At 36.7% G+C, this 13,992-nt stretch overlaps 1 protein-coding gene across 4 annotated transcripts in view; it reads left to right on the top strand.

Moving 5' to 3' along the window:
- Positions 1-13,992, top strand: part of GULP1 (GULP PTB domain containing engulfment adaptor 1) — a 243,465-nt gene that overhangs the window by 14,474 nt on the left and 214,999 nt on the right. The window lies entirely within an intron of this gene.

The following is a 13,992-nucleotide window of genomic DNA, read 5'->3' as shown; positions in this document are numbered from 1 at the left end:
TGGGATTCCTACATTTAATCATGCAGACCTTCATTCATCCAAAATATCTTTCAAACTCTATTCTTTTTTAAAATGTTTTTATTTATTTTTATTTTTCTAACTCATATTTATTGTTGAATGTATTACAGATGTTCCCCATTAAACCCCTCCTCCCAATTCAGCCCCCCTCCAGCCTTCCCCACTCTACTGTCAGTGTCCGTTTATGCATATATGCATAGAAGTTCTTTGGTTTATCTCATCCTGCCCTCCCTCCCCCCTTCCCTTTGAGATTTATCAGTCTAACAATCAATTTGTACTTCTTAATTTCTTCATCTTTTTCACCCGTATCCCCAGCCCCTACCCATCTGGCAAGTAACAAAAAGTTTTCTGTATCTATGAGTTTGTTTCTGTTCTGCTTGCTCATTTTGTTTGTAGATATGTATTAATTACCATTTTATTGTTCATATTTTTGTTTTTCTTCTTCAAGAAGACCCTTCAGCGTTTCATATACTACTGGTTTGGTGGTGATGAACTCCGTTAGCTTTTTCTTGTCTGGGAAACTCTTGATATGTCCATCAATTCTAAATGATAGCTTTGAAGGATAGACTAGTCTTAGTTGTAGGTCGTGACTTTTCATCACCTTGAATATCTCTTGCCTGCAAAGTTTCTTTTGAGAAATCAGCTGACAGTCTTATGGGAGCTCCTTTGTAGGTAACGAACTGCTTTTCTCTTGCTGCTTTTAAGATTCTCTATTTGTATTTAACCCTTGGCATTTTGGTGATGATGTGTCTTGGTGTGGTCCTCTTTGGGTTCATATTGTTTGGGACTCTCTGTGCTTCCTGGACTTCTATTACTGTTCCTTTCACTAGGTTAGGGAAGTTTTCTGTCACATTAGGTTTTCAATTTCTTGTTCCTGCTCTTCTCCTTCTGGCACTCCTATGATGCGAATGTTGGCATGCTTGAAGTTGTCCCAGAGGCTCCTTACACTATCCTCATATTTTTGGATTTTTTCCTTCTATTTGCTGTTCTGATTGGGTGTTTTTTGCTGCCTTGTATTCCAAATCGATGGTTTGCTTCTTGGCTTTACATACTCTACTACTGATTCCATGTAAATTATTCTTTATTTCCGTTAGTGCATCCTTCATTTCTGACCGGTCCCTTTTTATGTTGTTGATGTTCTCACTAAGTTTCTCGGAGGTCTCTTTAAGTTCCTTGAAGGTCTCACCAAGTTCCTTGAGCAACCTTATAACCTGTGTTTTGAACTCTGCATCTAATTGATTGCTTATCTCCATTTTGTTTAATTCTTTTCCTGGAGTTTTGTTCTTTTCTTTCATTTGGAACATGTTTTTTTGTCTCTTCATTTTGGCTGCTTTCCTGTGATTGTTTCTATGTATTAGGTAGAGTTCCTATGTCTCCTAGGCTTCATAGGGTGGCCTATTGTTGTAGGTGTCCTGTAGGATCCAGTGGCACAGTCTCCCTGATCACTCCAGCTGGTCCCTCGAGGTGCACCCCTAGTGTGGACTATACACTCTTCTGTTGTAATTGAGTCTTGAGTGCTGTTGGCACATCAATAGGAGGGATTTATTCAGGCTGATCAGCTGCAAAGACTGGCTGTGCCGACTGACCACTGGCCTCTGACTACCTTGGAAGATCAGCCATGTAGGGGCCCTCCCCACAGAGCAACATTTACTTCAGTAGGGCTCTGGTACCCACTGAGTCCACTCATTGAGTGTGTCACTTGTGGAAGTGGTCAAGGAGTGGTGTTCCGATGTGGGTGGAGCTGTTCATTGGTGTGCTGGCTCTGGGCAAGGTCAGCACTGCCTGTGTTCTTTCCTGGGCCACCAGGCTTAAGCTACAAAGTAATTTGACAATGGCTGCTCCTTATTCTGGGCTTGGAGGTGCCCAGGAAAAGCCAAGTTGTTAACCAAGACTAGCTACTTCTAGTGCGAGGCCTGGGGCCACTTACTGAGAGGTATGGGGATCGCCGAGACTAGATGCTGCTTGTTTGGGAGATTTTAGGAAACTCTGAAGCAGGACCCAAGACAGGCCAATCCTATGGTAAAGCCTTTGGAAACAGCTTGGGTGGGCCCGAAAGTTGGGTGTGGCAGGGCTTCCGGGAATCACCAGGGCAGGGCAGTGTGAGCCAGGTTGCTGGAGTCCCAGATATGGCAGCCATCTCCCTCCCTAAGGAAGGGCTCACCAATGGAACATCAGCCTCCGCCAGCACGTCTGTTAAAGAGAAAGCTGCTTCTCCAGCTCTCATCCCGAGGCCAAACAACTCAGTTTTTCTCTGTATATCTCTGGTGCCCCTCAAGCTGCCTCTCCTTCGAGCTTAGAGGGAGCAAGTCTGAGTAAGTCTGTGTGTGGGCCCTTTAAGAGGAACTGCCTGGGGCTCTAGCACCTGCAGCCTCCCTCTGCCTCAGTTCCCGCTGGTTTTCCAGCCAGAAGTTATGGAGACTTCTCTTCCTGGCACTGGAACCCTGAGCTGGGCACCTGGTGTGGGATGGGGACCCTTCACTCCTCAGGGAGGACCTTCCCAGCTGAGGTATCCTCCTGATTTTTATCTGCCACACGTGGGTGTGAGATCAGTCTGACTGGCCCCTTCTACCAGTCTCAATGTAGCTGCTTTTTGAATTTCATAGATGTAGGACTTCCATTTAGCTTGATTTCAGGCAGTTCCGAATGATGGTTCTGTTGTAGTTTAGTTGTAATTTTGATGTGGTTGGGATGAGGTGAGTACCGTGTTTACCTATGCTGCCATCTTGACTGGAAAGATTTATTTATTTTTTTAGAGAGAGAGGAAGGGAGAGGTAGAAACATTGATTGGCTAGTTCCTGCACGCCCCCTACTGAGCATTGACCCTGCAACTTGGCATGTGCACTGACTGGGAATCAAATCTCAGTCAATGGGACAACGCCCAATCCACTGAGCCATACGGATCAGGCTCAAACTCTATGTTTATGTTTTATTTACTGTACTGGATTCCACTGAAGCATCCTAATGTTGGAGAAGCATGGACTCACAAGCCCTGCTGTAAACAATTTCTTTGAAGTCCAAATTCATTTGAATCGGAGCTTCTACTACATAATTTTGCCTTAAAGTAAAATTAATTACAATGAGGCAGTATCAATCCTCCAGGATTATGGAGTATTCATCTTGCGACTTCATTTACTTCTTGTTGATGTTACATTTCCCTAAGTGTATATATACCTCTGTTAGAATACTATGGCTATGAGCTGTATTGAATCCTTCAGGTTTTCAAACAGATTAAGAGCAAGGGAAAAGGAGGGAAGGGACATGATAAGCTTTGCATTTATGAAACCCCATGGCTTTGGGCTTGATGGAATGAAGAGGTATGAGAATAATGGTATAGAACTATGTCAGGAAATGTTCAAATAGTCTAGATGAGAGGTGAGGAGGGCCTGAATATTGGAGATACAATAAGGTTGGAGAAGAATGAATTGGAGTGATTTTGAACTTATAGAATTGTTGGCTGATGGGATGTGAGCATTTCAGGAAGAGGCAATAAAGAAGATCATGTCAGACTTAGATTGATTGACTACACTGTAGTAATATTCCCGAAGATAGGGAAATATAGGACAAAGAGCATGATTGGAGGAAAAGACTAAGAATCTCACTTTGATTTTGAGTTTGAGGTGTTTTGGGATGATTATGGGGGAGATACTCCTGTAGTAAGTTGGATATGTCATTTGGAAATAGGGAGAAATCCTGGGATGGAGATACAGATTTAAAAGTTATCAGCATGATTGGTTGTTAGTGCCTTGAGGTCAGAACTTTGAGAGCATTGATAGTTCAGGGGAATCAGAAAAATGAAAAGCTGAGAATCCAAATATGAACCCGAACTTTCTATTCCAAAGGAAGATCTTACCCACCTACTGGGTAGATAAATAAAGATAAAAACTAGAAAGATTTTTACAGGGGACAGAAAAGAAAGGACTGAATTTTCAAATAATTTGAAAGAACTATTTTGTGTTGTGAAAGGTGAAGACCAAATTGCACCTTGGTATAAGGCAGGTATTTGTAGAAGTGGCCAGTTTAGCTGGCTAGGGTTTCCTGTTCATTTTGTTGTGGCTTTCTGTGTTCACATCACTCCACTCCAGAGACAAAATAACGATTCCACAGGTTTGGCAAAATGAACCTCAGTCCTTGGTCAAAAATGAGGTATTACAGGCCTGCCTAGATTATTATCCCTAACTCCCCAAACAATATTTCTGCAATTTGTCTCCACAAAGCCATTCTTAAAGATAAACAAAATTGTATTGTGTAGTGAGCGATCTGTTTCTGTTTTTGTCTTCAAGTTGAGCTTTGCTGATTCCCACACCATTTTGAATTTAACCAATCTTTGCAGTAGGGGTACCTAGAAGTAAATATGAGTGGATGCAACCAATTTTGAGTAAATGGACTTTCCTAGATTATTGAAAACTATTTACTATTAAATTATATTACTATTACTTGAAAAGCATTTTATTATTTTATGATAAACATTATAAACCTACATCTATATGTTGACTATATTCATATTATTCAGTATCTTTATTTTCTTAAGGCAAACTTGATTTTTATATAATAATTCATCTGTAAAAGTAAAGAATTCAGAGAAATAGAGCATTGAAATAGACTGCAAACCTTACTTTTATTTGGGTCTTTTTAGGCAGCTCCTTCAATATAATTAAAAAACAGAGTACCTACATTTATTATTCTCTTTATGTCATGAGTTTTTCTTTAAAAACCAGGACTTTAGAAGATATCTATGGTTTTTAATTTTTTTCTTTTAAAAAATTTCATAAAAAAAATAAACAAAACTGTATATTAAAGGATTTTTATAAATTAGCTTAGTGAGATACTATTCTTGGAGATAGTACTGGAACAGATTCTTTTAGCACTTTCTATAGACTGATTTTTAATACATTTTTAGTTGTGGACTCTTAAATTTTTATCTGATTCTTGAATAATTTGTCAAGTTATTTAGTCTCTATGAATGGAGGGAGTGTAGATGAGGATGAGAAATAATGTATTTTTTGTGCAACTTTCATGCCTGTATTCTTTGCTCACTGCAGTGGAAGTCCCACAAGAGCAAGGATTGCTGTGTATTTACTTACCCCTAGTGACCCCAAAACTATAAGAGATCTGAACCAGTAAGCACTCAAATATTTGATGAGTGAATGGAAAAATAAGGAATTCAAGATATCAAGAGAAAGTGTGTGTCGTCCAACACGCATATAGTAAAATAATGCCTAGGGAAGAGCTCTTAGAAAGATGCAAATGTTGGAGAATGAATGGGGGCAGGGACACACTGTACAACATTGACCCTTACCCTATTCATTACCTGAGGGCTAGTACTTGGAAAGTCAGTTTTTAGCTCGGAGACATTAGCAAAAACAGTCCAAACTCTACATCATGAACCACAGAGCTCCACATAATCTCTCCTTGGTCATCTCAGTACCTCATCACACTCCATATAAAGGAACAACAGGATTTCTCATGGCCTACTTTTTCTGTAATTATTTAGATATTTCATGTGATTATACCTACACGAGCAGTTCTTCTCAGATTGAATTGTAATATTCTGAGATTGAATGAAATAGAAATTGCATTTTTACAAAATACACTGGGAGTAAAATGTAGTTGACACTATCTAATCAACTGATATTTCAACTGGTGATTTGGGGAGCAAATTCTAAATATTTAGCATAATTTAATAGTAACTTGGTTTGCATGTTTGTTTGTTGGAATAATTGCATGGATTTATTTTCATATCTTTTACGTTATTTTAGTTGTTGTTGTTAATCCTCGCCCAAGGATATTTTTCCATTGAGTGGAAGGGAGGGAAGGGGAGAGAGAGAGAGAGAGAGAGAGAGAGAGAGAGAGAGAGAGAGAGAAACATCCATGTGAGAGAGACAGATCAACTAGAGAGAGAGAGAGAGAGAGAGAAACATCCATGTGAGAGAAACACATCAACTGGTTGCCTCTCGCACAGCCCCACCCAACCAGGGCCAGGTATCAGAGCTTGTGACTCAGGTACATGCCCCTGACACATATGAAAGCCAGACCCTATGGTCCACAGGCTGATGGCTCTAACTGCTGAGCCAAACCGGCTAGGGCTTTTTTACATTATTTCAAGTTTATTTCTCCAACTTGTCAAACTGTTTGTGTTGAAAAATGCCACTTACTATAATAAAGTATGAGAAATAAAAGTAAACATGTTCTGATTTATTAGTTGAAACCATTTAATGTATAACTCTACTTGAAAAGTTAAGGACACTGATTTTATTTATAATATATAATAATATACCTAATTATATGATTATATGACTCAGTATGTTTTTATAAAGGCATGTTTACAATAGGCTATTAAATATATTAGATTTGTTTTATATATATAGGTATATGTGTATATACCTATATATATAGCATAAAATATATTAGTGGAACAAGAAATGTTTTTTCTTAGAATGAAATTATAGTTTCATAAGAACATTGATTTTATAACCTCAGCCTCTTCATTGTTCATTTTTTGCACCTTGGCAAGATAATCTTTAACATTGGCCAGAATTTTACCTGGCTATTTATTTTAAATGACCCTAACTGATGAGTGAGAAGCTTTATGATACTTGCCTGATTTTAGTTGAATGAGAGAACTGATTTTCTTCTCATTCATTTTATTGTCCCATAAAGTAAGTTAATAAATGAGAGAGAAAAAACAATCATAAAATAACAAAGAGCAGCTATTCCTTCTCAGAATTAAATAAAGCAGACAGAGAAAATGTGAAGTATTTCTTTAACTGTTCATTGACTATTGCTATATATTGTTTTAATGAATCAGAGTAATCCTCGTAAAAGTTGTAAAACATTTATGGAATCCGTTTCAGAGGTGCTATAAATTTTTTTTATAACTATTAGGAGAACTTCTGAGTTTCTAAAAATGTCCCAAACAGTCTAATGCAGTGATTTTCAATATTTTTCTGTGGCACACATAAACTAATTACTAAATTCTGCAGTACACCAAAAAATATATTTTTTTCTGATCTGACAAAAAAATAGGTATAATCTATTTTTTTTTTAAATTTTTTTTTCTTTATTGATTTTAGAGAAAGAAGGGAGAGGGAGTGAGAGATAGAAACATCAATGAGAATTGGCCACCTCCTGCATGCCCTTCACTGGAGATTGGGCACACAACCTGGGCATGTGCCCTGACCGGGAATCGCACCAGCAATCTCTTGGTGCATGTGTCGGCATTCAACCACTGAGCCACACCGGCCGGGCAAAAAAATAGGTATAATTTTGATTTAGTCATACTGGACAGCTATTGTGTTGGCTATTGTCACTTTGAAATTTGATAATCTGACAAAATAGTCAGCTATTGCATGTTTTAAAAATTCTTGCTGCACACCTGTTGAAAATCGCTGGTCTAAAGGTATCAGCTGATTAGTTTTGAGACAGTTATCAAAGTATAAGTGTCATTAAAATTCCCAGTAGTAATAGTGGTGTGCTGATGGCATTCAATTGCTCTTTTCTTTCAATAAACTACATATATGAAAATTTTGCTCAGTACATCATTTAATTTATGAGTGATATTTGTTTTTTGTTTTTTTAAATGATAAACCTATAAAACAAACTCTGTGGGATTTCTTTAGCAAATTCCTCTTTGGGAGTATGATTAAAGCTGTTACTGCAACTTTTAAACAACTTGTATCTTATATAAAGCAAGATATTTGTGTTAAATGTGTACAGAGTATAGCAGAATTTTTGTATTTTGCTTTTGGGAAAACTTATTCTTTAAAAAAAATAAGTTAATTCACATGATTGAATCCTCATTATATAAGGTCCAAATAGTCCCAAGACCAAAGTGCAAAATATGAATGTTTACCCTCATGCCCCCTCACACCCAAACCCCTTCAGAGGTAAAACTTCTCATAGTTTAGTATGCATCATTCCAACATGAATTCTATCCATTTACAAACATACACACCTTGATGTTACAAAATATAAAATGAGATCATAATTTATATTCTTTTAACTTGGGTTGAAAGACATCAACATATTTTGAAATTCAGTAATTTGATTTGTGTAACCAAAGGTCACTATTCTTTGGACAATTTATCACTGCTGCCCATGTGTGTCTCTCTCAGTTATTCTAGCATTTTATTTATTTATTTTTTTGGCATAGCATTGCTGAGAAACAGGAAACGTCCTCCAGAGAGTAAAATAATTATGTAAAAGTCAGTTCATTTATCAACAAGCCAGAAATGTAGCATGAAAAAATAGCTACTCATTTTCATTTTTCTTCTATAAGAGTTTGTCAGGTTTTCCTGCATTCTTTTTGTATGTTTGTGATCACTGCTGGTTTGGCCCCATATTGTATTTCTCGTGTAAACATGTCTTAGAATACTTTAGATTTTTCTTTAATTTATTTTTATTTTTTTAATCTTGTCTTCCCTTTAGTTTGACCTTCTGTGATTTTCCTATCTTCTCCCGTTTCTGACCCTAACATTTTAGAGCATATTTGATGATGATGAATTTAGTATAGTATTTCTCAACCTTGGCAACACTGACATGTCAGGCCAGATAATTCTTAGTTGTTGGGTCGGGGAAGGGGCTGTTCTATATTTTGCAGCATCCCTGGCTTCTACCCACTAGATGCCAGACCATGACCCCAGTTGTTTAACTGAAAGTATATTCAGATGTTGCTAAATATCCTCTGGGGGACAACACCCCTGGTTGATGCAAATACCTCCTAGGAAGGCAAAACCATTCCCAGTTGATGCCAAATGTCCCTAGGGTGCAAAATCACCCCATTGAGAAGCATGGCTTTGCATTCTAAACTTGAGGTATTTCTCTGCCATATGTCCTGCAGGGATAGGTAGCTATCCCTGAATCAGTTCATAACATGTTTCAAAGTGTTATTAAAATTGTGATAAATAAAACATTGTTAAGCCTTCGCTCCATATATGCATAACTGACTTGAATTCAGTTAACAATAAATACATGTTTGCTGCATAGTTAGACAATAAAATAGGAAAATACAGGTGTGGTAAAAATAGGCTTACAGTTGTGAGTATGCAAAACAGAGTTTATTCTTGTACCATTATTTGTTAATTATTGTATTATTTTCCATAAAAACAACTGTAAACCTATTTTGGCCCCTCCTTGTATTTGCTGACCTTAGGTCCTCTGCAACTTGAAAGAAATACCCTCACTTATCTATATAAATATCAATAACCTGAAATCACACTTCCTCTTACATCTTGACAAAAGTTCACTCAACACTCTGTTAGAACTTTTTAAAAATATATGCATTGGGTACTGCAATGCAACATTTAAACATGTTCTTTGAGAAGGTCTTAAACAAACAAACAAACAAACGAAAAACAACCTTTCAGAATTGATGCTGCATCAAGTCTGAATATGTATGGCTTTTTCATACACAACCCCTCAACTTTTATCTTCAAATATGTGAATGTGAGTATATTCAGTTTAAATGGAAGTAACAAACTAAAATTTTAATTTCACTCAGTGAAAGTGTTTTAATAATAAAAATCCTACCCTATGAACTATCTAGGAAATGTTTTCAGACACATTTATCTTTGAAACTTAACATTTTGGCACTCTCCCCAAAAGGGCCAAAAGCAAACAAAAAATTGATCTCCATGATGAAATTTAGACTACTTCAAACAGTGCTTCCCTCATTTTTTAGATTTAATGTTCTTATTTGCACCCTTGCTATATTCTATATTCTATTTAATTTCCTGTTGATTTAAAAAAAAATTTGTTCTATAGGCTATTTTTAAAAAATTACTTATTTCAAGCATTTTCCAATATGTATTTAAATCAATTTCTTTACAGAAACAATACTCAACTTTTTTTGAAGTTAGAACTTGAGTGTGAAATTCAAGCATTGTATTAATTTTAATAAATCAACTTACTGTATTTTCTGATTCTGCTTTTCTGATTTCTGTTTTTAACCACCTAATTCAATAAAAAGATTTGAAAATGGCCAATCCAATAGAAAGATGAAGTGTTTTCTTTGTTTTCAAACTAATACAAAATGCATTTTACATATCAATATTGTATTTAACATTAATATTCATATTATATTAATATAATATGAATATTAATATATTACATTATATTAATATAATATTAATATCAATGTATTAACATTAATACTTCTGATTGAAGTAACAGACTTGATTTTACATAAACTTGAGATCAAGTAAGAATTATTAAAAAGTAGTATTTTAATAAAAAACATATGCCACTAGGTTTAGTGGATGTTAAAATCTTTGTGCACAGTGTCATGCTAAAACTATTGTTCATATTTAAGTTTTTATTATATCATTGCTAATACCTGAATAACACTAGTACAGCTTTTAATATATTTAAATACGTCTTTCTTAAAACATATTTAAAAGGGAAATATATGGTCTATATTATTTTCAAAGAACAGTAAAATAAATAATGAAATAAAAAGGGTTACAGAAAAAGTTACTCAGGAATCATCTGCCACATTTTGCGAAACACTGATTTGAAGGAAGTAATTTGTGCATTATAAAACTTACCCTTTGCCCTGGCTGGTTTGGCTCAGCCATTAGAGCGTTGGCTTGTGGACCAAAAATCCTGGGTTTGATTCTAGCCAAGGGCATGTACGTCGGTTGCAGTTTTCCCCGGCCCCGGTTGGGGTCGTGCAGGTGGTGACCAGTTGATGTGTCTCTCTCACATCGATGTTTCTCTCTCTCTCTCTCTCTCTCTCCCACACACACTCTGTCTGAAGATAAATGTAGAACTATCCTGGGGTGAGGATGAAAAAATAAACAAATAATTGCAGGGGCTTCAGGTTATAGAAATGGGAATTCTCTAGAACATAACCAAAAATTCTTCTACTTCATTATTTTGAAATTGTATACACAGTGATCTCCATAAAATACTGGCCATTATAGCATATAATTGAGTATAATACACTTATGTCTTAGAACTGCTTTTGGGGGGAGGAGAGAAGGGTGGCAGGGGCTATTAGCTGGGGTTGTAAAGGGAGTAGCAATATGGCCTCTTCACTTTGTTCTAGTCTCAAGGACATGAACTTCAGTAATACCTCAGAGTAATGGAGAGCGTTGAAACTGATCACAGATTGTTTAATTCTAGATTTCCACAGGACCAACATTAAAAACAGTTTATAACATGTGGCTGGGTATAATATTCATGGTGGTTTATTATACTCCAAATTTGTAGTTATTCTTTTACCAGGAATTCCTTTTGCAATTCTTAGTTTCTCACAACACTGAGATTCTTTCCTACCTTTGTTATTTCAGCTGTTTTGTGGAGGTTTATTTTGGAAATGTATATTAACTCAAGTTTCTTATGCCACCCTCATATAGCTCTTTGTAGTAAAGGTCACGTTTATTTAAAATGGAGACTTTATGACTGGGCGGTACACTAGAGGGGGACAATTTCCATTTCCACCACTTCTCTGACACTTATTTTGGCTTTCACTCCATGTGGCCTCATTGCTTGAAATTCTTAACTTCTCTCTCAGCCTTTGGTTTTTCTCATTCTAGCTCATTGCAGCTCTGATGTTGTTGCACTCTGGTCAAAAACCTTCCGAATCTCACTCTTTGCAAAGACCTCTTTATCTCTACTTCCTATTCCCACCATTTGCCTCTGTCCTCATCCGTTCCCATTACTCTTCTGCTCAACAGAAACTGGACAGTCATTGAATCCTTAGGAGATTTTACCTTTGCTTTTGTTGGAAAAGTTGGTGTTGGAAACCAATTTAAATGAAGGTGTCTGCTAATATTTGCACTCCTTTCAAGGTTCAGCTCACATTTTACCTCTTACCTTAGGCTTGTTGGGTTCTCTCGTACCCTCCACAAACAGGATGCACTGTCTCTCTTCTCCTTGAACTGCCATTGTATTTTTTTTTTTTTCCTTTATGGCTAGATGCAATCTCAGTATAGCAGAAAGGCATGGGTTTCAGAGGCAGGCATATCTGGTTTCTGATCTGTTCTCTGTGTAACTGCCCCGAGCAGGGACTGTGCTGTGGTGTATATTCTTTTACTTCCTAGGGTCTTCCTTGCGTGCACACAAAGTCCCAGTTGGCAACAAATACATGTTTGAAGGATGAATACCCACTTATTTATGAAGGACTGTTATTTTAATATTTATCCAAACAATAACCTAAAGAATCTCAATTTTTTTGCCACCCACAGGGAAATTATTTTCTTCTCCAATAAAGTGCACCGTTAAGGGGTTTGTGTATGGGAATTGAATGAAAATGCACCATTGAGGGGATAGCTGAAGATTGCTTGTGTGTGTGTGTGTGTGTGTGTGTGTGCTCGCGCCCAAGCTGGGGAAGGAGAATTTGTCTTTTACCGTCATTACTTCTTCTATTTTTTTTCAAGTCTGTATGTAGTCATTAAATGTACTCAGTGCCACTAGCCTTTGGAACTGACTGTGGTTACTTGTGGTTCCCAATGTCAATTTCTAATTTTTTTTTTAACTTTAAAAGAAACCTTTTTTTTCTTTATTGATTTTTTTTTTTTTTTAAGGAGAGAGGAAGGGAAAAGGAGAGAGAGATAGAAACATCGATGAAAGAGTACATCGACTGTCTGCCGCCTGCAGCCCCCCACTGGGGATTGGGACCACAACCTGGGCATGTGCCCTGACTGGGAATTGAACCCACGGTCTGTTGGTGCATGGGTTGATGCTCAACCACTGAGCCACGCTGGCCGAGCTCAGTTTCTAATTTTTAAGGGGGAAATTACTATGGACCAGGTATATTTGTTTTAAACTTACTTCAAAGGGCTAATGACAAAAATAGGGAAAGAGATTTAAATAAGACATCCTAATCTCTAAAGACGTCTGGACCCTTATGCTGCTCATGTATCACAGAGGTGTCTGTGATTACTCTGAGCACTTTTTAGTATTTACTCAGGACTAAATGAATAAATGACGGTCAGTGCTATTAATTAGATTTGTTGAACAGTCTCTGATGTCCTTGAATCATTTTTCAGGGAACATTCTGAAACTAAACCTGAAACAGTAATTGCTTACTGAACATATAAAAATGCCAGCAAACTTTTCTGTGCTCTTTCCTCAAAAAGAATAATATTCAAAAAAGTCTCCTTTTTAAAATATATATATATATTTTAATATTTTTTCTTTATTGATTTTGGAGAGAGAAGAAGGGAGAGGGAGAGAGAAATAGAAACATCGATGAGAGAGAACATTAGTTGGCCACCTCCTGCATGCCCTCAACTGGGGATTTGGCCTACAACCTGGGCGTGTGCCCTGACTGGGAATCGGACCCACGACCTGTTGGTGCATGGGTCGATGCTCAACCACTGAGCCAGATGGGCCGGGCCAAAAAAGCCTCCTTTTAAATGATACCTGAGAATTTTTCTCCCTCTTTAGATGTCTGTTTTAACCAGAACTTTTAAGACACTGAATATAACAACTTAGAAATCTTTAAGTTTTTACCTCAGTTTAACCAGTTCAAAAATTGATTTCCTTTAAGCATCATCTTCTTTCTAATCTATTGGAATCAATCACAAGTGTGTTCATGGTAAATGAAGCTATCACATACTGAAACTTTTATTAATATACATATATTCCAAAAATCAGTGCAGTGACATGTGTTTGTATATCCTTAAAGTAGGTCATACTGAATGGTGCTGATATTCTCTAATTTAGGAGAATCTGGGGCATTACAAATTTGCCAGAAATATGAGGCCATAGTTGTAGTTGGTGTACTCCTTAGAGAATGCGGTAAAATTCCTGATTATATTTCAGACTGGAAGCTTTGAATACAATTTAAATGTTAAAAGGAAAACCAAATATTTGAGTATGACTGTTGTTACTTCATACCTTGTTTAAACTCATGTTATGTCTGGTCAAATAGAATTATTTTAAGTTTGATTGTCTTAGTTGTTTCTGTCAGATTTATATTTATAACATAGGAGAATTATGTAAGAAGTATGTTTTCTGTTTTCAACTCGT

This window comes from Molossus molossus, unplaced genomic scaffold, assembly GCF_014108415.1.
Source record: "Molossus molossus isolate mMolMol1 unplaced genomic scaffold, mMolMol1.p scaffold_m16_p_11, whole genome shotgun sequence".
Classification (NCBI taxonomy): Eukaryota; Metazoa; Chordata; class Mammalia; order Chiroptera; family Molossidae; genus Molossus; species Molossus molossus.
Note: the sequence above shows the minus strand (reverse complement) of the source record. Positions and strands in the feature narration are given on the sequence as shown.